Source organism: Balaenoptera physalus (assembly GCF_965194825.1).
Source record: "Balaenoptera physalus genome assembly, chromosome: 1".
NCBI classification, from domain to species: Eukaryota; Metazoa; Chordata; class Mammalia; order Artiodactyla; family Balaenopteridae; genus Balaenoptera; species Balaenoptera physalus.
Genome location: NC_138882.1, coordinates 27,880,471 through 27,904,244, shown reverse-complemented (window position 1 = coordinate 27,904,244; position 23,774 = coordinate 27,880,471). Strand labels below are relative to the sequence as shown.

The following is a 23,774-nucleotide window of genomic DNA, read 5'->3' as shown; positions in this document are numbered from 1 at the left end:
GATGAGGTAACTGTTCAGATATTTTGCCCACTTTTTAATTGGGCTATTTGTTTTCTTATTGTTGAGTTTTAAGAATTTTTTGTATCTTTTAAATAACAGTCCTTCAGCAGATATTTGTTTTGCAAATATTTCCTCCTACCTGTGACTGCAATTGTTTTTTATAGGTAAAGTTTTTTCCAGCAATTTTGCAAAACTCTCTTGTTAGTTCTAATTACATATCTGAGATTCTTTGGAGTTTTCTACATAGTCAGCTATATCATCTGCAAATAATGACAATTCTGTTTCTTCCTTTCAAACCCATATAATTTTAATGTTGTCTCATTTATTTATCTCTATGCCTTTGGCTAAGACCTCTCAAACAATGTTTCCTTGATCTTAAATGAAAGTTTTTAGCATTTCAAGTTTTTGTCAAGTTTTGCTTCAAGTACTTTGAAGTTCTATTATTGGGTGCCTAGACATTTAGAATTATGTTCTTAATGAACTGACCCCTTTATTATTATGAAAATCTCTTTCTTTATCCCTGGTTATATTCCTTGCTCTGAAGTCTACTTTGGTATTAATATAATCACACTTTCTTATGATGTTTTTTATCTTTTTCCATCCTTTTATATTTTCAATCTGTGTGTCATTATATTTAAAGTGGGCGTTTTTTTTAAAGCTATAGCATATAATTGAATCTTGCATTTTTATCCCAGTGTGACAATCTCTTAGATTGGAGCTCTTGGACTTTCGCATGGAATGCAGTTATCAATATGGTTCCGTCTAAATCTACCACTTAGCTTTTTTTTTTTTACCATTTGTCCTGTGTTTTCTTTGTTCCTTTATTCCTTTTTCCTGACTTCTTTTGGATTTATTTAGCATAGTTTAGTATTCCATTTTATCTATTTTATTAGCAATCTGTATTTGGGGTTTTTAAAAAATTATTTTTCTAGGGCGGTTTTAGGTTCATATGTCTGTGGGTGTTGTTTTGTTCTGTGTCTAGTGGTTGCATCATTACCTCATCACTGTCTACACTCAAATAATATTATACCACTTCACATATATTGTTTGAACCTTAAAACAGTATACTTCAATTTTTTCGCTCCCGTTCTCTGTGCTAGTTTTCATACATTTTAGTTCTATGTATGTTACAAACCACAGAATACTTTGTCATTGTTTTTGCTTTAAAATGGTTATCTTTTAAAGAAACTTTTAAATGACAAAAAATATTTTAAATCTACCCACATATTTACCATTTCCAGTGTTCTTTGTATAGATCCAAGTTTTCATCTGACATCATTTTCCTTTCACATGAAGAATTCCTTTAACATTTCCTGTGAGACAGTGGTTTTCTTGTAGTTTTCAAAATTTTGAAAAATTTTAGTCATTATGTCTTCAACTACTTTTTCTGCAGTGCTTCCCCTCACCCCACCCTTTCTCTTCTCCTTCTGAAACTCCAATTACACATACGTTAGAATGCTTTGATAATTGTCACATTGCCAAATGCTCTGATCTTTTTCCTAGTCTTCTTTTCTCTGTGTGCTTTAGTGCAAATAGCTTCTATTCTATTACTATGTGTTGATGTTGACTGATATTTTCTTCTGCAGTGCTTAATCTGATATAAATCCCAGTAAGTGAAATTTTTATTTAGTATATTATATTTTTTAGTCTCCAGAAATCTTCCATCTCTCCTCATTCTGTTCACGTTTTCCTTTAAATCCTTGAGCATATTTATAATAATTATATTAAAGTCCTTATTTGCTAATTCTATCATAGCTTTCATTTCTGGTTTGTTTGTTTTTAAATTCTGTCTGTTTTTATTGACTGATTTTTCTTCTGGTTGTGGGTCACGTTCTTCTGCTTATTGGCATACATAATATTTTTTGATTGAATGTTATATGTTTCAAATGTTACATTGCTGAGTGTCTGTACTTTAAAGGATGTTGAGGGGGTTTTTTTTCTGGCTGGCAATTAAATTACTTGCAGATCAGTTTGATCTTTCCAAGGCTTGTTTGTAAGCTTTTATGGCTGGTTCGTAGTAGCCCATGCTCTAGGGGTGGTTTAGCCCTCCTATTAAGGTGTGGCTCTTCAGGTCTCACTATGGAGTACCCCAGATGATTAACAAGGGCTTTCGAGTCTGACTGGTCAGACTCTGTCCTGTGGAGCTCTGGGAATTGTTTAGCTTAAAGCTTCCAGGTCATTCTTTGCCCAGATTCATGGAGTTTCACCCACTTCTTTGTCGCTTAGTATCAAGCAAAGTCTCAAGGTGACCCCTATGGAGAATGCTGGATCTCTTTTCTCTATGTAACTATATCCTCTCTAGAACTCTGTCCCACAACTTGCAGCATCTTCTGCCTTCCTGAACTCTGAACCCTGTCTTCTCAACTCAGTGACTCGTGCTCTGCTTGGGAACCCCCTCCCTACACTGTGGTCCAGAAGGTGCCTACAGGCAGAAAGGCAAGGCAGTTGTGAGGTTCATCTCACTTATTTCCTTTACCCTCTTCAGGGATCACAGTCTTGCACTGCCTGTGTCCAATGTCTGAAAACAGTTGTTCCACATCTCACATTCGATTTTTTAGTTGCTTACAGCAGGAGAGCAAGTTGGAACCCTATTAGTCCATAATGGCCAGAATCAGAAGTCTCTTTTAATTTCTTAATGAGGTGAATTACATTAATTGATTTTCTAAATAATTGATTTTCAACTTTGTGTTCCTTGCACATCTGGCCTAAACCCAACTTCCAACTTCGTCATTATATCTTCTTAACGTGTTGCTGGATTTAGGATAGATAGGAGCACAGACAGGTAGGTAAGTATATATATAGATAAGTAGATAGGTATTCTAAGTTCTGAGTGAAATTGTCATATAATTTTCCTTTCTTGAAATGTCCTTGTCTGGTTTTGGATTCAGGCTTGTGCTGGCCTTATAAAATGAATTAGGAAGAGTTTCTTCTGTTCTCTAGAAAAGTCTGTGTATGAGCAGAATGATAAATTCTTTAAATGTTTTGTAGAACTAGGCTGTCAAGCTGACTGGACCTGATGATTTCTTCATGGGAATATTTTAAAATATATTGATTCAATTTCATTAATAATTACAAGATTATTCAGATATTCAATTGTTTCTCAATTCTATTTTTTGTAAGTTATACTTTTGGAAGAATTTATCCATTTTATCTATTTTTTCAAATATAGTACATAAAATTGTTCATAATATTCTTTTGTTACCATTTGAATTTCTTCTAGATATATAGTTATGTCCTCTTTTTTATTATTAATATTTTTTCTTTTTTCTCTCTCTCCCCTTCCCCACCCTTCTCTTTCAGTACTGCCAGTTTGGTTTTTCCATTATACAAGTTTTTTTTTTCTTTTTCAAAAGATTAACTTTGGGGTTTATTTGTACTCTCTTGTATGACTATGTTGTCTGTCATTAATTTCTACTTTTTTTTTTTAATGTTCCTTCTTTCGCTTTTTTTTTTGGTTTATTATGCTATTCTTTGTTTTTCATGAATTCTCAGCTACTTTCAGAATCCACAATCTTGTTGTCTAATTTAAATCATATATTTTCCTCAAAATATTGTGTTCCTCAGGTTAGGTTACATAATATTGGTGATATCATCTAGTTCAGAATAGTTTCTAGTCTTCAATATTATTTATTCTTTTTTTTTAAACATCTTTATTGGAGTATAATCACTTTACAACAGTTTATTAGTTTCTGCTGTATAACAAAGTGAATCAGCTATATGTATACATATATCCCCATATCTCCTCCCTCTTGTGTCTCCCTCCCACCCTCCCTATCCCACCCCTCTAAGTGGACACAAAGCACCGAGCTGATCTCCCTGTGCTATGTGGCTGCTTCCCACTAGCTATCTATTTTACATTTGGTAATGTACAATATTATTTAGTCTTTAACCCACAAGTTTTTTTAGAATTACGTACATTAATTTTCAAACTCATGAGAGTTTTTGAGAATTTTCTAATTATCTTTTATTGATTTTCCATTTAATTGCATTGTAGTCCAAAAATGTTGACTGTATACTAATTCTTTGAAAGTTGTTAAGGTTTAATAGCCTACTGCATGATCAATTCTTTTCTTCCAGTTTTATAGAGGTATAATTGACATACAGCACTGTATAAGTTTAAGACGTTCAGCATAATGATTTAACTTACATACAACATGAAAAGTTTATCACAATAAGTTTAGTGAACATCCATCATCTCAAATAGATATAAAATTAAAGAAATAGGAAAAATTTTGTGTGTGATGAGAACTCAGAATTTATACTCAACATTCATATAAAACAAACAGCAGTGTTTATATTCACCATGCTGTACATTATGTCCCTAGTACTCATTTATCTTATAACTGGAAGTTGGTACCTTTTGACTGTCTTCATCCAATTCCCTGTTCCCCCACCCCCTGCCTCTGGTAACCACCAATATGATCTCTTTTTCTATGAGTTTAATTTTTTCTTTTTAATGACATACTATTTGCATATAACACATCCTCCCATATACTTTTTATTTATTTATTTTTCAACATTTTTATTTATTTATTTTTGTTTATAAATTTATTTATTTATTGGTTGCATTTGGTCTTCATTTCTATGCAAGGTCTTTCTCTAGTTGCGGCGAGCAGGGCCTACTCTTCATTGCGGTGTGCAGGCTTCTCATTGTGGTGGTTTCTCTTGTTGCGGAGCACGGGCTCTAGGCATGCAGGCTTCAGTAGTTGTGGCACATGGGCTCAGTAGTTGTGGCTCATGGGCTTAGTTGCTCCGTGGCATGTGGGATCTTCCCGGACAAGGGCTCAAACCCATGTCCCTTGCATTGACAGCCGGATTCTTAACCACTGCGTCACCAGGGAAGTCCCATATGAGTTTATTTGTTTTTGAAGCATAATTGATTTACAACACTGTAGGAACTCCTGGTACATGACCTAGTGATTCAATATTTCTATACATTTCAAAATGATCACCACAATAAGTCTAGTTACGATACCACCATACAAATGTATTACAGGGTTATCAACTATATTCCCTGCACTGTACATTTCATACCTGTGACTCATTTATTTTGCAACGTGAAATTTGTACCTCCTAATCTCCTTCACCTATTTCTTTCATCCCCCATCCCCTTCCCCTCTAGCAACCACCTGTTTTTTCTCTGTATCTATAACTTTGTTTCTGCTTTGTTATGTTTGTTCATTTGTTTTATTTTTTAGATTCCACATATTAGTGAAATCATACAGTATTTGTCTTTCTCTGTCTGACTTATTTCACTTAGCATAGTACCCTCGAGGTCTATCCATGTTGTCGCAAATGGCAATATTTTATTCTTTTCTATGGCAGAGTAATATTTCATTGTGTGTGTGTGTGTGTGTGTGTGTGTGTGTGTGTGTATCACATTTTCTTTTTCAATTTTTCTATTGATGGAAGCTTGGGTTGCTTCCATTTCTTGACTATTGTAAATAATGCTGCAATGAACATAGAAGTGCGTATATCTTTTCTAGTTAGTGTTTTTGTTTTCTTCAGATAAATACCCAGGAGTGGAATTGCTGTATCATTAGGTAGTTGTATTTTCAATTTTTAGAGGAATCTCCATGTTGTTTTCCATAGTGGCTGCACCAATTTACATTCAGGACACGAGTGTTCCCTTTTCTCCACATCTTCGCCAACACTTGCCATTTGTTGTCTTTTTGATAACAGCCATTCTTACAGGTGTGAGGTGATATCTCATTATGGTTTTGATTTGCATTTCCCTGATGATTAGTGAAGTTGAGCATCTTTTCATGTGCCTTTTGGTCATCTGTATGTATTCTTTGGAAAAATATCTATTCAGGTCCTCTGCCCATTTTTTAGTTGGGTTATTTCTTTAGGTTTTGTGTGTGTGTGTGTGTAGTTGTATGAGTTCTTTGTATATTTTGGATATTAACCACTTATCAGATATATTATTTGCAAATATCTTCTCCTATTCAGTAGTGGCCTTTTCGTTTTGTGAATAGTTTCCTTCACTGTGGAAAAGCTTTTTCATTTTTTGTAGTCCCATTTGTTTATTTTTTCTTTTGTTTTCCTTAGTTGAAAAGAAATATTCAAAAAATATTACTAAGATTGATATCAAAGAGAGTACTGCCAATGTTTTCTTCAAGAAGTTTTATGGTTTCAGATCTTACCTTTAAGTCATTAATCCATTTAGAATTTATTTCTGTGCTTGGTATAAGAGAGTAGTACAGTGTGATTCATTTGCATATAACTGTCCAGTGTTCTGGACACCATCTATTGAAGAGGCTGTCTTTTCCCCATTTTATATTCTTGCCTCCTTTGTCATAGAATAATTGTCCATATTAGTGTGGGTTTATTTCTGAGCTCTCTGTGCTGGCTGTAGTGTCTCCATACAAATTTTAGAATTATTTGTTCTAGACCTGTGAAAAATGTCATTAGAATTTTGATAGGGATTGCATTGAATCTGAAGATTGCCTTGGGTAGTATGGTCATTTTAACAATATTAATTCTTCCAATCCATAAACACAGTACATCTTTCCATCTGTTTGTGTTGTCTTCAATTTTTTTCATCAATGTCTTATAGCTTTCCAAGTAAAAATCTTTTACCTCCTTAGTTACATTTCTTTCTAGATATTTTGTTCTTTTGGATGCAGTTGTAAGTAGGATTGTTTCCTTAATTTCTTTTTCTGGTAGTTTGTTGTTAGTGTATAGAAATACAAGAGATTTCAGTATATTAATTTTGTATCCTGCAATTTTACCAAATTCATTGATGAGCTCTAGTAGTTTTCTGGTGGTATCCTGAGGATTTGCTATGTATAGTGTCATATCATCTGCAACCAGTGACAGTTTTACTTCTTCCCTTCCAGTTTGGATTCCTTTTATTTATTTCTCTTATCTGATTACTGTGGCAAGTACTTCTAATACTGTGTTAAATAAAAGTTGTGAGAGTGGGCACCCTTGTCTTTTTCCTGATCTTAGAGAAAATGCTTTCAGCTTTTTGCCATTGAGTATGATGTTAGCTGTGGGCTTATCATATATGCCCTTTATCATGTTGGGGTATGTTCCCTCTCTACCCACTTCATGGAGAGTTTTTATAATGAATCGATGTTGAATGTTGTCAAAAGCTTTTTCTGCATCTATTGTGGTGATCATATAATATTTTTTCTTCAATTTATTAATGTGATATATCACACTGATTGATTTGCAGATATTGCAGCCCTGGGATAAATCTCACTTGATCATGGCATATGATACTTTTAATGTATTGTAATTTGGTTTGCTAATATTTTGTTGAGAATTTTTGCATGTATGTTCATCAGTGATATTGGCCTGTAATTTTCTCTTTCTGTGGTATCTTTGTCTGCTTTTGATATCAGGGTGATGGTGGCCTTGTAGAATGAGTTCAGAAACATTTCTTTCTCTGCAATTTTTTTGGAACAGTTTGAAGGAATGGGCATTAAGTCTTCTCTAAATGGTATAAAATACTGGTGAAGCCATCTGTTCCTGGACTTTTATTTAGGGGGGAATTTTTTAATTACCATTTCAATTACTGGTAATTGCTTTGTTCATATTATCTATTTCTTCCTGGTTCAGTCTTGGGAGATTATACATTTCTAGGGATTTGCCCATTTCTTCTAGGTTGCTCATTTTATTGGCGTATAATTGTTAATATTAATCTCTTATGATCCTTTGTATTTCTGGCAGTTGTAACTTCTCCTCTTTCATTTCTGATTTTATTGACTTGGGTCCTCTTTCTTTTTTCTTGACGAGTTTGGCTAAATGTTTATCAATTTTGTTTATGCTTTCGAAGAACCAGCTCTTAATTTCATTGATTTTTTTTGTATTGTTTTTTAAGTCTCTATTTCATTTATTTCTTGTCTGATCTTTATTTTTCTATCCTTCTATTAATTTGGGGTTTTGTTTGTTCTTCTTTTTTTAGTTCCTTTTGGCATAAGGTTAGGTTGTTTATTTGAGATTTTTCTTGTTTCTTGACTAGGCTTGTATCTTTATAAACTTCCTTCTTAGAACTGCTTTTTCTGCATCCCATAGATTTTGGATCACTGTGCTTTCATTTTCATTAGTTTCCAGGTATTTTTTTATTTCCTCTTTGATTTCTTCTGTGACCCATTTGTTGTTTAGTAGCATATTGTTTAACCTCTTCATGTTTGTGTTTTTTGCAGTTTTTGTTTTCTTGTAGTTGATTTCTAATCTCATAGCACTGTGGTCAGAAAAGATGCTTGATTTGATTTCAATGTTCTTAACTTTGCAAAGACTTGTTTTGTGGACTAGTGTGTGATCCTGGAGAATGTTCCATGTGCACTTAAAAAGAATGTGTATTCTGCCCACTTTTGGATGGAATGCTCTATATATAGCTATTAAATCCAGCTGGTCTAATGTGTCATTTAAGGCCAGTGTTTTCTTACTGATTTTCTGTCTGGATTGTCTGTCCATTAATGTAAGTAGGGTGTTAAAGTCCCCTACTATTATTGTATTACTGTCAATTTTTCCTTTTACGTGTGTTAATATTTGCTTTATGAATTTAGGTATACCTGTATTGGGTGCATATATATTTGCAACAGTTATATTTTTTTGAATTGATCCCTTAATCATTATGTAATATCTGTTTTTGTCTCTTGTTACAGTCTTTGTTTTAAAGTCTATTTTGTCTGATATAGGTATTACTACCCCAGCTTTCTTTTGATTTCCATTTTCACAGAATATCTTTTTCTATCATCTCACTGTCAGTCTGTATGTGTCTTTAGGTCTGATGTGTCTTTTGTAGGCAGCATATATATGGGTCTTGTTTTTGTATCCATTCAGCCACTCTATGTCTTTTGATTGGAGTATTAAGTCCATATACATTTAAAGTAATTACTGACTGTTATGTATTTATTGTCATTTTGTTAATTGTTTTTGTAGTTGTTTTTTTTTTTTTTTTTTTTTTTTTTTTTCACTGTAATAGCTCCTTTACTTTGCAGTGAAAATTGATTTGTATATTCTTTGCCTCTGAGTCCTTGTGGGATTTTTTTTTTTTTTTTTAATTCAGACAGAAAGTCACAAAAATTATACTCATCCTCATCAGTTCACTCAGTCCCATGTAATTAATTGTTTTTTTTCATCTTGATCTTTTGTTAGCACTTTTATGAGTTCATCAGTTTTTCATCAGAGTTCTGAAAATGCTTATTCATTCAGTTCAGCAGTACAGTCAGTTACCAGAAACCTGTACTTGTCAGAGTCTTTTCCATGAATTTCTTGAAGATGAAAGAAACCCTTTTATAGGAACATATTTGCAAAATCATCAGAGTACACCCAGAACTGTCTGTAAATGAGAAAAGACTTAAAAATGACCACGGTAAAAGATTTGATGAAAGTTCATAATAATGCAGTTGACAAGAAAATTAGTTATTTCTGAGATATACATTTTAAAGTAATAACTAGGATTATTACTTATAACATTATACCAGAACATATAAGATTTTTAGAAATTTCATGTAATGTCTGAAACATTTATATTAACATATTTCCATACATATTTCCATACAAATATAAGATTTTTAGAAATTTCATGTAATGTCTGAAACATTTATATTAACATATTTCCATACATATTTCCATACAAATACAAATATAAGATTTTTAGGAATTTCATGTAATGTCTGAAACATTTATATTAACATATTTCCATACAAATAACCCAATGAAAGTTTAGTATTAGTTGTTTTGTTTGTTTTTTTATACTGCAGGTTCTTATTAGGCATCAATTTTATACATATCAGTGTATACATGTCAATCCCAATCGCCCAATTCAGCACACCACCATCCCCACCTCACTGCAGTTTTCCCCCCTTGGTGTCCATATGTCCATTCTCTACATCTGTGTCTCAACTTCTGCCCTGCAAACTGGCTCATCGGTACCATTTTTCTAGGTTCCACATACATGCATTAATATATGATATTTGTTTTTCTCTTTCTGACTTACTTCACTCTGTATGACAGTCTCTAGATCCATCCACGTCTCAACAAATGACTCAATTTCGTTCCTTTTTATGGCTGAGTAATATTCCATTGTATATATGTACCAAATCTTCTTTATCCATTCGTCTGTTGATGGGCATTTAGGTTGCTTCCATGACCTGGCTATTGTAAACAGTGCTGCAATGAACATTCGGGTGCATGTGTCTTTTTGAATTACGGTTTTCTCTGGGTATATGCCCAGTAGTGGGATTGCTGGGTCATATGGTAATTCTATTTTTAGTTTTTTAAGGAACCTCCATATTGTTCTCCAGAGTGGCTGTATCAATTTACATTCCCACCAACAGTGCAAGAGGGTTCCCTTTTCTCCACACCCTCTCCAGCATTTGTTGTTTGTAGATTTTCTGATGATCCCCATTCTAACAGGAGTGAGGTGATACCTCATTGTAGTTTTGATTTGCATTTCTCTAATAATTAGTGATGTTGAGCAGCTTTTCATGTGCTTCGTGGCCGTCTGTATGTCTTCTTTGGAGAAATGTCTATTTAGGTCTTCTGCCCATTTTTGGATTGGGGTGTTTGTTTCTTTGATATTGAGCTGAATGAGCTGTTTATATATTTTGGAGATTAATCCTTTGTCCGTTGATTCATTTGCAAATATTTTCTCCCATTCTGAGGGTTGTCTTTTCGTCTTGTTTATGGTTTCCTTTGCTGTGCAAAAGCTTTGAAGTTTCATTAGGTCCCACTTGTTTATTTTTGTTTTTATTTCCATTACTCTAGGAGGTGGATCAAAAAAGATCTTGCTGTGATTTATGTCAAAGAGTGTTCTTCCTATGTTTTCCTCTAAGAGTTTTATAGTGTCCAGTCTTATATTTAGGTCTCTAATCCATTTTGAGTTTATTTTTGTGTATGGTGTTAGGGAGTATTCTAATTTCATTCTTTTACATGTAGCTGTCCAGTTTTCCCAGCACCACTTATTGAAGAGACTGTCTTTTCTCCATTGTATATCTTTGCCTCCTTTGTCATAGATTAGTTGACCATAGGTGCGTGGGTTAATCTCTGGGCTTTCTATCTTGTTCCATTGATCTATGTTTCTGTTTTTGTGCCAGTACCATATTGTCTTGATTACTGTAGCTTTGTAGTATAGTCTGAAGTCAGGGAGTCTGATTCCTCCAGCTCCATTTTTTTGCCTCAAGACTGCTTTGGCTATTCGGGGTCTTTTGTGTCTCCATACAAATTTTAAGATGATTTGTTCTAGCTCCGTAAAAAATGCCATTGGTAATTTGATAGGGATTGCATTGAATCTGTAGATTGCTTTGGGTAGTATACTCATTTTCACAATGTTGATTCTTCCAATCCAAGAACATGGTATATCTCTCCATCTGTTCCTCTCCTTTTTTGTTCCTCTCCTTTCTTCTCTTGTGATTTGATGACTATCTTTAGTGTTATGTTTCAATTCTTTTCTCTTTATTGTGTGTGTATCTATTACAGATTTTTGGTTTGTGGTTATCATAATATATATATGTATCATAATATACAGATGATTACTTGATATCTGATTATTCTAAGTTGCTGATCTCTTAAGTTCAACAACCCTGCAATTTTCCTCCCCCTCCACGTTTATTGTTTTTGACATCATATTTTACATCTTTTTGTTTTGTTTATATATGACTTAACTCCTTATTGTGGATATAGATGATTTTGCTTCTTTTGTCTTTTAACCTTCCTACTAGGAAGGTTACATATATGGTTGATTTACTACCTTTACTGTGTATTTGCCTATACCAATGAGATTTTTCCTTTTGCAATTTTCATGTTTTTAGTTGTGGGATCAGTTTTTCTTAAGTGTTCCATGAGTGTTTATTCACCAGTTATTGGGCACATTTTTCTCTACATGTTGATGAGATCAAGTTTGTTAATTGTGCTGTTCAAATCTGCTTGCTGAATTTTTTTTCATCTACTTGATTAATTATAAAATCCCTTACTAAGATGATGGTTTACTCAAATTTTCCTCATATTTCTGCTAGATTTTGTTTTATATATTTTGAAACAGTATTATTAAGCACATGCATATTTAGAAGGTTATTGCTTTCTGGTTGAAATAAAAAACCTTTTGTCAATATATAGGGACCCTCCTTATTTCTAAAAAAATCTTCTTTTTCTTAAAGTCTATTTTATCAAATATATAGATACACCAGCTTTCTTTTTTTTCACATGAATGTTTTCATGAAAATACTACTTGTTTTCATTAAATACTTTTGTTTTCATGACAATACTATTCATGAAACAAACATGAATAGTATTTGTCTGGTATATCCTTTTCATTAATTTGACTTTCATTTTTCCTGTGTCCTTTGTTATAGGTGTGTCTCTTATAAACAACATATAGTTGGATGGTTGTTGTTGGTTTTTTCCCTTAATCCTGAGATTCTTTGTCTTTTAACAAAGTTTAATACATTTACCTTGATAACTAATGTATTCAATTTTTACCTCTACCTTCTTCTTTTGTGCTGTTTTATTTCTCCCACTTTTTCTTTCTCCCTTCCCCTTCCTTGTTTCCTGGTATAATGTGATTTCTATTGAATAGTCAACCATCAGTCTAACTCCTTTTCCTCTGTAGGAGGTTGATTCACTCATTTTTTCTTTCAGATATGTGTGAGTACATACTATATGCCAGGTACTCTTCCATCTGGATAAATCAGCTAACAAAATGGGCAAAATTCCTGCCTGTATGGAGTTTACATTCTCATGGTGATTCTTTTCTCTCTGGCTGACTTTAAGATTTTTAGTAGCCTGTAGTTTCACTATAACTTGTCTGGGTAGAGATGACTTTTTATTTACTCTGTTTGAGAGTCTTCTGGCTTCCTGAATCTGAAAAGCAATATATCTTTCAACAATTCTGAAAAATTCTCAGCCATAATCTTTTTAAACATTTCTTCTTATCTAGTCTAATATCGCTTTCTAGAATTCCAGCTGGACTTTTATTACACCCTCCCAATGCTCTATATCTCTTAATTTCTCTTTTACATATTCCCATTTCTTTGTTTCTCTGTTCTGCATCTTGGGTAATTTATGTGGATCTACCTTCCAGTTTACTGTCTCTATCTCTAGCCAGATCAATCTGTTACTTTATCCATTGTGTTTTTAATTTCAGATATGTGTTCGTATCATGGATTTCTATTTGAGTCCTTTCCAAATCTGCTTATTCATTCCCTACAATCTTTTGCTCCCTGCTTATACTTTCAAGCTTTAAGGGTTTTTTTTCTTTAAAGATACTTTTAAAATTCCCTATCTAATAATTCCAGTGTCTAAATCTTTATGTGCTTATTGCTGCTAGCTTCTTTTTTCATGCTCATACATAGAGTGCCTTGCTTCTTTGTGTGTTTTATAATTTTTTTAAGGTGAGTTCATGTTCCCTGGAACTTTAACTATGGAGATTCTCTCAGGCCCATGTCGAAGTTGTGTTGCTCCCAAGAGGATTTACATGAGCTTCTACCAGTTGAGTATGGGAACAACCCATTCAGGATCACTTTAATTAAACTCTTCACCTGATGTTTTATATCACACAGCTTGCTGCATTAGATACACATATATCTGGAAATATAAAGGCTCAGGAAGCAGAGGTAGGGGGTGAGGAGGAAGAAATAAAAAATTTTAAGGATTGTTATTTTAAAATATTTTATTACAATCAGAAAAAAATTTTTAGATCTTTAAAAATAGTTGACAAAGGACCTAAGAGATGAGGGGTTCAGAGATCATGGTCCAGCCTCTATTTCCCCAAAGTTTATTCTGAACCTTCAGTAACAAAATTTTTGTGTAAAATTATCTGCATATGCAGATCATTTTATTCTGCTACAGTGTAAGGGACAACACCATTCTCAGGAGCAAGTGGAAGATGCAGTTCTCCTCCTCGGGGCACAGTTCCTTTCTCAGGAGAAAGAAATGAGGCAAGCATCTGCTTTTCCTTTTGTTTCCAGCTGCTGTTTAACCCACATATGTTGCCATTTCTGTCCTTCTATAACACAAGACTGACAGCACATCTTACTCAGCAGACGATGGCGAGAATTCACTGAGGTAAATTGCAAAACTGCTGGAACAGAGCCTGACATATAGTAAAAGTTCAGGAAATGCCCAGACAGCACTGTCAATGCTATTTAATCTGGAGTAAAGCTTCTGAAATTAGGGTATCCAGGTGCTTCAAAGTAGTAATGATGGTCTCATGTATTAATTTTCATTACAATTGCATTGCATTGCATTGCACTGTTTTTGTGTGTGACTCAGATTGCATCGAGTGTGATAATACTGGTTACCTTGTGCTACTTGAAAGTCTTTGATTATAAATGTCTTTGATTAATAAAATGGGGAAAATAAGCTTGAGTAAAATACAGTTTTTTAATATGAAAGAACAAACTAATAAATGTAGCCAGGCAGATTAAAAGTTTCAAAACAGGCTCCATAGGAGAAAAAACATTAAAGTAATTCTTGGTGATGCCTCTCAGGGGGCCCATGGAGCCAGCCCTTTCCTCCTCCCAGGGGACAGTCATGAACAGGATGTCCACCACATGCCAGGACTCGAATCCTCACCACGACTCGAGGAGAGATGCTGTTACACATTTCACAGAGGAGCTTGCAGAACAGGTCCAAAGGTAGATACATCTGGCCACCTTTAGAGCCTAGGCTTTTCCTACCAGGGTTCACTGGCCCCAAAGGAGACATCGCTGCTTATTTTACTGCACTTGGTGATTTCTTGTCCTCAGACTTGTCCTCTCTTCTCATACATGGGTGACGTGGGGTCCAGGCCTGAGCCTAGTAGGTATTCTGACAAGTTTGGACCCTTCTGCAGGAAAGGCTACCAGAGTCTGTTGATGTAGAGGATTCACCCCAAGGAAAGACAGAACTGGGACAACTAGTTTGGCCAGGAACTGAGCTTTCATCATTAGAAACCAAGAGAGGAGAGAGTGTCGTTGCCAGTCAGATTGGTCCTTGGTCTAGCCCTCCATGGACACCTGTTCAATGCTTATAGAAAGGGAGCTTGAACAAAATCTGAAAGGACCATCATAAAATCTGAAAGGATCCTTCATCCGAAGTCCTGTGAGAGCCGAACAACCCCCAGTAGGTCTATTACGTTCCCTTCCCTGGAAACTCAGGCATTAGACTGAGCACTGGCCTCCCCCTGGGGGAGCAGTGTCACCTTGTGTGATTCAGCACCTGTCCCTCCCCAGGTGTGCACCTCAGATCAGTGAGCGCTTCCCCCCTAAGTCCCCAGCGGCCCTCAAGTCAGACATTTGTGTGGGTCATGACCAGTCTGCAGCAGTCCCCTGTGACCCTGCACCAGCTGCAGGGCCAGGGGCTGGGCCCTGCGACCCTGTGACAAGTCAGGCCTCAGCCACCCAGGGCCCCGGGTTGGGCATCTGTTTGCTCCCACTTGCTCATTTAGTTCTCAGCATAGCAGCTCAGGGTGAGAGGCTGTGAGGAAACAAGGTCCTTCTGGCAGGACGAGGCCAGCACCAGCTAGGGAGGGACTCCAGCTCCACAGCCCTTCGTAGCATGTGGGTGCTGCATGACCGAGAATGTGCACCTGCTGGAGAGGACCAGGTCAGCATCCAGGAAAGACAAACTTACATGTTAAGCACAGGTGATGAAGATGCTAATAACTTGTGAGACAGACACAGAACTCAGAAGATGGGTTAAGTATAGCTAATTAGTTAGTTACCTGTGAGACATATTCAGTATAGATAAAATAAGTAGAGCACATGCGTGCTAAAGAGCAAGGATGGATGGGAAGACCAAGGAGGCACGTGAAGCTGCAAATATTCATTATACACTGTATGATACCCTGGAACTCCAAATACCACAATACAGTAAAACACATTTATTTTTTTACCAAATATTTTACCAAATACCACAATACAGTAAAATGTGTCCGAGGCACCAAAACTCACTAGATATGCAAGATGTACATGAGGTACTCAATAGTCATGAGTCTTAAATTGGTCACTGTTTTTAAAATGTACCAGGTATGATAAGACACGCAGACACAGAAATGACTGTCCTGAAGGAAGGCATCTTTATACTCACAAATCCCTAGAAACAGGCATGCCAGGCCACATGCGGAAGCACCTAGGTGAGTTAGGAAGTAGAATAAGTGAGGAGAAAGCATGGGCAGGAGGCTTTATTGTGGTTTTCCTGGAAAGAAACAGGCAAGGCAGGGTAGGCAAACTGAGCAGGCAGAGGATTAGATAGTTTGAATAATTTCGGCAGGCTCTGGGCTATAGGAGCAGTCCCTCATCTTTCCAGTGCCTGGCCCTGGGGTGATTTGGGGCAAGGGGATACTGTCCCAGCCCTGGGACCTATAGACTCTGGATTATTTGCATATCAAAGGCGGGCTCACAAACAAAGTTGTTGGTGATTTCAAGGAATTGGCTAATGCTGGGACCAGCAGTCCCTCCCCAGGTTTGCCAGGCCCCAAAATGTCAAAGCATCATACAATACAGAAAAGGAAAAAAACATGACTAATACAACCACCCATTGGTGACACCAATCGGCTCCAGCCTGCCAGGCAAACTCTCCAGCGATTCTGTAGGTAACGGATGAGCACAGCTGTGGCCAGGGAAGCTCGTCCTGCATCTCTCCTCAGCAGAGTGAACGTTAACCTCAAACATCTTCACTCTGTTGAGCCACCTTGCCCATCCTCAGCTCTGGTCCTCACAACCCCACCATCAGTGGGGTGAGCCAATGTGGCAGAGAGAGAGAGACAATGGGATTCTCCATGGAGTTAATGAAGCTTAAGCTTCAGGGCCCCTCACTCCCTAGACCCCTAGTGTTCCAGGTGTGGAGGGAATCCAGACTGCTGCCCTGATGAACACTGCATAACTGTGTGCTCTTTCCACCCCACCAGTACCCTATCCCGTGTGTTACCCCATCTCGTCCTCCTTGCTTCAGGCTGTGTGTTTTCAAATGATTCAATACACTGTGTCTCAGCTTGGTCTGTTCGCTCTGTTCCTTGGCCTGGGAAAGCTGGCTTAGAAGTGATCACTGGTCAAGGTTGCCTTCCCCTCCCCTGGCTGCTTCACAAAAGGGAGCTTTGGGGCAAGAGACAGCCTTCAGTTTGCAATTATCCATGACTGCCAGTACAGGTTGCAGGGCCTGAAGTCTACGCAATATGAAAGTCAGTGTGTATATAGAATGAGAAAAAGAAGTTAAAGCAAATTACGGTAAGTCCCCTACACACGAACGAGTTCTATTCCGAAAGCGTGTTCATAAGCCCAGTTTGTTCATAAGTCAAACAAAGTTAGCCTAGATACCCAACTAACACAATCGGCTATATACTGCTGCCTTTACACTTGCTTCCAGACATCCTGGGCTTGAAATAGAGATACTGTACTATTGTACTCTATATAGTATTGTACAGTACATTACACAAAAGCACAACCACTTGTAGAGGATGCACGCACATGACAATGTATGCCAGACATGTGAACTAACTTACGTGATTGGACATACGAATGCACGTTTGCATCTTTGAGAAGTTTGCAGCTTGAAGGTTCGTCTGTAGGGGACTTACTGTACTGGAGTCTCAGAGATTCTGGCTCTTTAGTTTTTGTTTTGTTTTTCAGACCTCTTCAGTCAGTTTACCAGAAATGCGTGCATGGAGAAGCTCCCTGATCACCTCCCACTTCCTTCCCCACCTGGACACTGGGGACCTGGCCACCCCACCTGGACAATGGGGGCCTGACGCTCACGCCTGTTGCTTGCAATGGGAGAAGACAGGGAACATTCATTCTAGTCCCAGCCCTGACATGTGGGACAAGTTCACTTCCTTTCTCTGAGCCCAGTTCCCTCCTCTGTAAAAGGAGGGTATTGCTGCTCCCCAAGGTCACTTTCTACTGGTGCAGTGTAACATGCATAGGCAGCTTCCACATAGGCTCGGGAAACGTCCCACCTGGCCCAGGAGGTGGGCCTGGGAGAGAGAAGAGCAGGTGATTCAGCGACCCACCGAAGCCTTTCCCCACAGCTCCCACCCCTCCAAGGTGATCCCTGAGTTGCAGGCCTAAGAATCTCCTGGGAAGTTTAAAACACAGATTCCCTTAGGCATTGCTTCCCAATAGACTGAGTCAACAGATCCTATGGACCCCAGGAATATGCACGTCTAACCAACACCACAGTAGGTTCTGACTCAGGTGCCAGCCAACTGTTCTTAATGGAACGCTGGCTTAAGGAAGGATGGGGGGTGGGGGGGGACACAGGAAGCTTCCTCCCCGAACCTGTCTGGGCTGTGTTACCTCAGCTCAAGTAGTGTGGGCCTACAAGGAAGGAAAGCAAGATGTCCTGAGCACCTCGGTGCACCTTTACGTCATCCCATGTAATCCTCACAGCTGAGAGAGAAAGGGAGGTTCTGAGGAATAAACATAACTGGCCATTGGTAAAGCAAAGAGCCTGGAGACAAACTCAAGTCTCCTCTGAAGCCTGTGCTCTTTCTTATGTCTCAGGTGCCCTGGGAGAAATGGAGAACGTGTTTACTGAGCACCTACTATGTGCCAGGCCGTCTCCTGTACATTTCTTCATGTAGTCCTCATCTAGCCTGTATGGATGTCACTATCCACATTTTAGAGATGGAAAATTGGGACTCAGGAAGATTGAACAACTTTCCCATGGTCAAACAGCTGGTAAGAGGCAAGCAGAGCAGATATGCAAGCCCACCATGACTGGCTCTCCCATTTCCCACGTGCTGCCTGCCCTCCAGCTCTGTCACTTGGCTCTCTCCATCGCTCGCTTGCAATTTCACTGATGCTGACAGTCTTCCCTAAGGCCGCCTGGTACAGCCTGGCAAGGAGAGAGACTACCATTTCCCACACTGTCGGTGCCCACTGCACTGCACTGCCAAAGGATGGAAGTCAGTCAGGAGACTCCACACCCTCCATGATCAACCGCTTCATCAGCGAGATGCCAGTTAGCAAGCAGCCTATTGCTAACAGGGCTTCAGGGGTGGACCAAGGGTCTGCTGGACTTGAAAGCCGCATCATTCTGACCTTATGGGACTGTCATCATCTATCCTCGCACAGTGCTGACTGGGTCTGTCCCCAACCCCTCTGTCAGGCCATCTGCAAAAATTTTTGGCTTGAATGGCAATAAAGCAATAGCGATCACTCTTTACTTATCTATCATTTATCTTCCCTTCTTCTCTAAAATTCTCTCTTTAGAGAATCAGGGTTCTCTAAAACCCACATTTTATTTAGATATTCAACTCCCTGAAATGTTGACCTTATTCCCTGGGCCAGGGGTAAACCCTGATAGTCTTACCCATTAACGGTAACCCCATTCCCCTTCTGGCCATTGAGACAGAAGTGAAGTCTGCTGGGGGACTCTGAGAAAGTCTTCCTCCCTCTTATGAAGAAGATTGGAAGATACAGTCCTCCTCTTCTTTTGGATACTCTCATATTTAAAAGATACATGGGAACTGCCATATTGCGTCTAATAGCCTAAAGGTAGAGAGGCACTACACCAAAGAAGGCAGAACATAAAGATGGAAAAACTTGGGTCTTTTATGCTTTAGTGAGCTGCTGATCACCCAACCTGGAACTGGTCTCCCTGTGGGTTTCTTATAACGTGAGATAATGTCCTTATTTGTAAGCCACTTTGTTTTTTTGTTTTGTTTTGTTTTGTTTTTTCACATATAACATTTTATTTTTAAAAATTCACAGAAAGATACAAAGTAATAGACCCATGACCGTTTCCCCATCCTCCACCAATATTAATGTTATATGTAACTGTACTATAATATCAAAACTAAGAAACTTACATTAGTACAGTACATAAAACTGATTTATATTTCACCATTGTACTCATGTGTCTCTCTGCGTGCGTAGATCTGTACAATTTTATCACACATGTAGCTTTGAGTATCCACCACCAAATCAAAATACTCAATGATACCATCACTACAAGACTTCCTTGTGCTACCCTTTTATAGCTGTACCCATGCCCTCCCCACTAATCCCAGGCAACCACTAATCTGTTTACCATGTTTACAATTTTTCATTTAAAGAATGCTGTACAAGTGGAACATATAGTAAGTATCCTTTTGAGATTGACCTTTTTTCATTCAACCTAATTCCTTAGAGGCTCAATTAAGTTGTTTCATGTATCAATTGTTCATTCATTTTTATTGCTGAGTAGTATAGCATGGTACAGATGTATAACACTTTGTGCATCCATTCACCCATTGAATGACATTTGGATATTTTCCAGTGTTTGCTAGTTATGAATAAAGTTTCCATAAACAATTGTGTCAAATTTTCTGTTTGAAAATAAGTCTTCATTTCTCTGGGATACATGCCCAAAAATGTAATTGTTGTGTCATATGGCTATACACCTATCAAAAAGACTAAGGTGAAAAATAGTAATAACAAAAAATGCTTGTGGGAATGCAGAAACCTGGTCACATATACATTCCTCTTGGGAATGTAATATGATACAACCCCTCAGGAAATAATTTAAGTGGTTCAATTGTAAGCCACTTTGAATTGAGTTTCTATTGTGGAAGCCAAAAGCATCCTAACCCATCCATCCAAACAGCCCAGGGGTCAATCTGGCTTTGGGCACAGCTTTATCCTATCTTCTTAGCTAAGCTCATACGATGTGTCAGGACCCAGTTTCTCCCCATTTCTCAGCTCCACCTCCTCAGTACTGGCTCCAGTCTCAGGCAGGCCCTCTCCTCAAGGTGCCACTATGGCTGCAGCATGGGTGGGCTACAGGCATCCTCATTTGGGGCCAGCAGAAAAGAGCCTATGTACCAAAGTCTGCTGTGACTAGACCCACTTGGGAAACTTGCCCATCCCTGACCCAAACACCACAGCCACAAAACGGAATAGGTTGACTGGCTTAAGACAAGATCTCAAACAGGGGTACATATTAGAACTAACCAGAGCAATTTTAAAAATGCATATTACTAAATGAAAGAAGCCAATTTCAAAAGACTATATACTGTATGATTCCTATTATATGACATTGTGGAAAAGATAAAACTATAGAGACAGTAAAAAGATCAATGGTTGTCAGGAGTTTATTGCCGGGGTTGGGGGGAGGAAGGGATGAATAGACAAACCACAGAAGGTTTTTTATTTTTATTGGAGTATAGCTGATTTGCAATGTTGTGTTAGTTTCTACTGTACAGCAAAGTGAATCAGTTATACATATACACATATCCACTCCTTTTTAGATCCTTTTCCCCACATAGGTCATTACAGAGTATTGAGTAGAGTTCCCTGTGCTATACAGTAGGTCCTTATTAGTTATCTATTTTATATATAGCAGTGTGTATATGTCAATCCCAGGCTCCCAATTTATCCCTCCCCCCACACAGAGGGTTTTTAGGGCAGTGAAACTACTCTGTATGATACTATAATGGCTGATACATGCCATTATACATTTGTCAAAACCCAGAGAATTACAACACCAAGAGTGAACCCCAATGCTGTAATCAAGCAGAACCCTGTGGGGCCTTCCCGGGGCAGGCCCTCCCCCCATATCCTCTGCTTTAGCTCCTCTCTGAAGTATGCACATTTCCTGAGTTGTTTTACAGATGTGAACCGCCCTGCCCTCAATCCCCACCAAATGGAAGACGCTAACTACTTGATGACCATGAGCACGCAGCCCCCAGGCCTCCTGGAGCCTAAAGATTGATAATGTTAACCCCTGTGACACCGCCCTGTTACCTCACCATCAGCCAATCAGAGAATTATGCATGAGTATATTATGATCACATACCCTGTGACCTCCTTCCCTCACCTGGCCTTTAAAAATGCTTTGCTGAAAACTTTCGGGGAGTTTGGGGTTTGGGGGGGGGCATGAGCCACCTGTCTCCTTGCATGGCCCTGCAATAAACCTTTCTCTCCTCCAAACTCCAATGTTTCAGTTTGTTTGGCCTCACTACTGGGGTGCATGCTAGCAATGTAAACCATGGACTCTGGGTAATAATGATGTATGACTGTAGGGTCATCAGTTGTAACAAATATTCCACTCTGGGAGGAGATGTGAATAATGGGGAGGCTATGCATGAGCGGGAGCAGAGAAGGGCTAGACGGGAACTCTGTACTTTCTGCTCAGTTTTGCTGTGAACCTAAAACTGCTCTGAAAAGTAAAGTCTATTAAAAAACAAATCAAAAACCTATGCCCAGGCCCAACCCATGACAATTAAACCAGACTCTCTGGGAGTGGAGTCCAGCGCTTTTTAACTCCTCAGGTGAATCAGGATTGAGAACCACTGGTAAAGCCAATCAGAACCCATCTCTGGACCTGGGAGTAGGGTCAGTTGATCTTTTGCAAACCTAATGGCTGAGACTAGGGGGAGGGGGTGTTCTTACCAAGCAGCATGAGAAATGAATACTGAGCAGCCGCAAGCACACACCCATGAGAGATGAGGGCAACTGTCAAGGACAATGTACCCAGCTGGATTCCTATTCCATCAGCTGACAGCTCCAGAATTAAGCAAGACCGTGTCCCCCACTGTCACAATGTTGCTGACAGGCTTCTGTTTTGAATATGGAGATAAGCATCCTGACCTACAAATATGGACTTTTTCATGAGGAAGAACAGGTCTTGCATTCCTCCATACCTCCTCCCACCCCCCCAGATCCTCTTCGGGTAAACACAGAGACTAGGAGTAATAGTCTGGGGCTCTAATAGAAAAGCAGAATAGTGTATAAATCTGATTGCCCTTTCCAGGTACACAGCTTGCAGCAATGGCTTCTTATTAACCCTATTCTACCTGAAGTTATAATAGAATTAAACCATTAGTTCTGACCTAATGAAATCCCTGCTTGTGGTTTCCAATTTCATATCACTTTTTGGGGTCCATAGATCTGCCTTAAAACAAAAAAAACGAGACCATAAGCAGCTCCATCCAGCCTTAGAGGGCTGGGGTCAGGGATCTTGCCTCAAGGGGGCAATGAGGCTGGAGGCAGGGGATGGCGTTCTAGGCCTGCATTACTTACTGATCCCAGGATTCTTAGCAGGGTCAAATGAGACATTACACAGGAAAGCATTTTGTAAACTACCCCTATGTAGAAATAGAGCATTATTCAAAAATCTAGTATATGAAGATGTGCGTTCTTTTTAAAATTTAAGGAAGTGTTTGCCACACAAAAGAATTCCTCAGTTTGCAAAAGTGTTTACCTACGAGTCCTTTGAATGACAAGCTCTCTGCTCTTTTAAGATGATTCAGTCAACAACTGGTGCTGGGAAAATTGGATATCCTTACACAGAATAGAATGAAGTTGGACCCTTACTTTATGCCATTGTCAATGATAAACAAAGCCAGACATGAGTTAAAGCGACAAAAACATTTTATTCAGTTACTACTGAAAATAGGGGAAAGAGCTGAGCTCTATTCTGAATTGGCAGAGGTGACTGGGCATTTTAAAGGGAGACTGGCGGTGGCAGCGGCAGTGGCGGCAGTTGGCGGCACAAGTGACAAATGACAAAGGGTTCATCAGGTCATTGTGATTGGTCAGTGTGACTTGAGCAGCTGTTCCTGCTAACTGGCAATTACTGAAGTTAGGAGGGACTGGGAGACAGAGCCCTACCCTTCCTGATGATTACATTTCAAAGGAATGGCTCTCAGGTCCCTGAGAAAGATGCTCCTCAGTTGTAGGAGATAGTCCTACATCTCAAAGAAACAGAGGAACATTCACAGTTATAAACTTCCTTTAGTAAATGCTTTAAGGAGAGGAGGTCAAGGGCCTATCTTCAGGTGTTGGCTAGAACAAACAGTAAACTATTTTGACAGCCCTGAGCTTTTCTAGACAGGAACTCAAAAGGGGGCTGGGTGT

The 23,774-nt window shown here is 38.4% G+C and overlaps 1 pseudogene across 1 annotated transcript in view; it reads left to right on the top strand.

The window, feature by feature from the left end:
• LOC309664898 (prohibitin 1 pseudogene) overlaps positions 1-23,774 on the top strand; it is a 203,677-nt pseudogene that overhangs the window by 5,710 nt on the left and 174,193 nt on the right. The gene's annotated exons all lie outside the window — the stretch shown is intronic.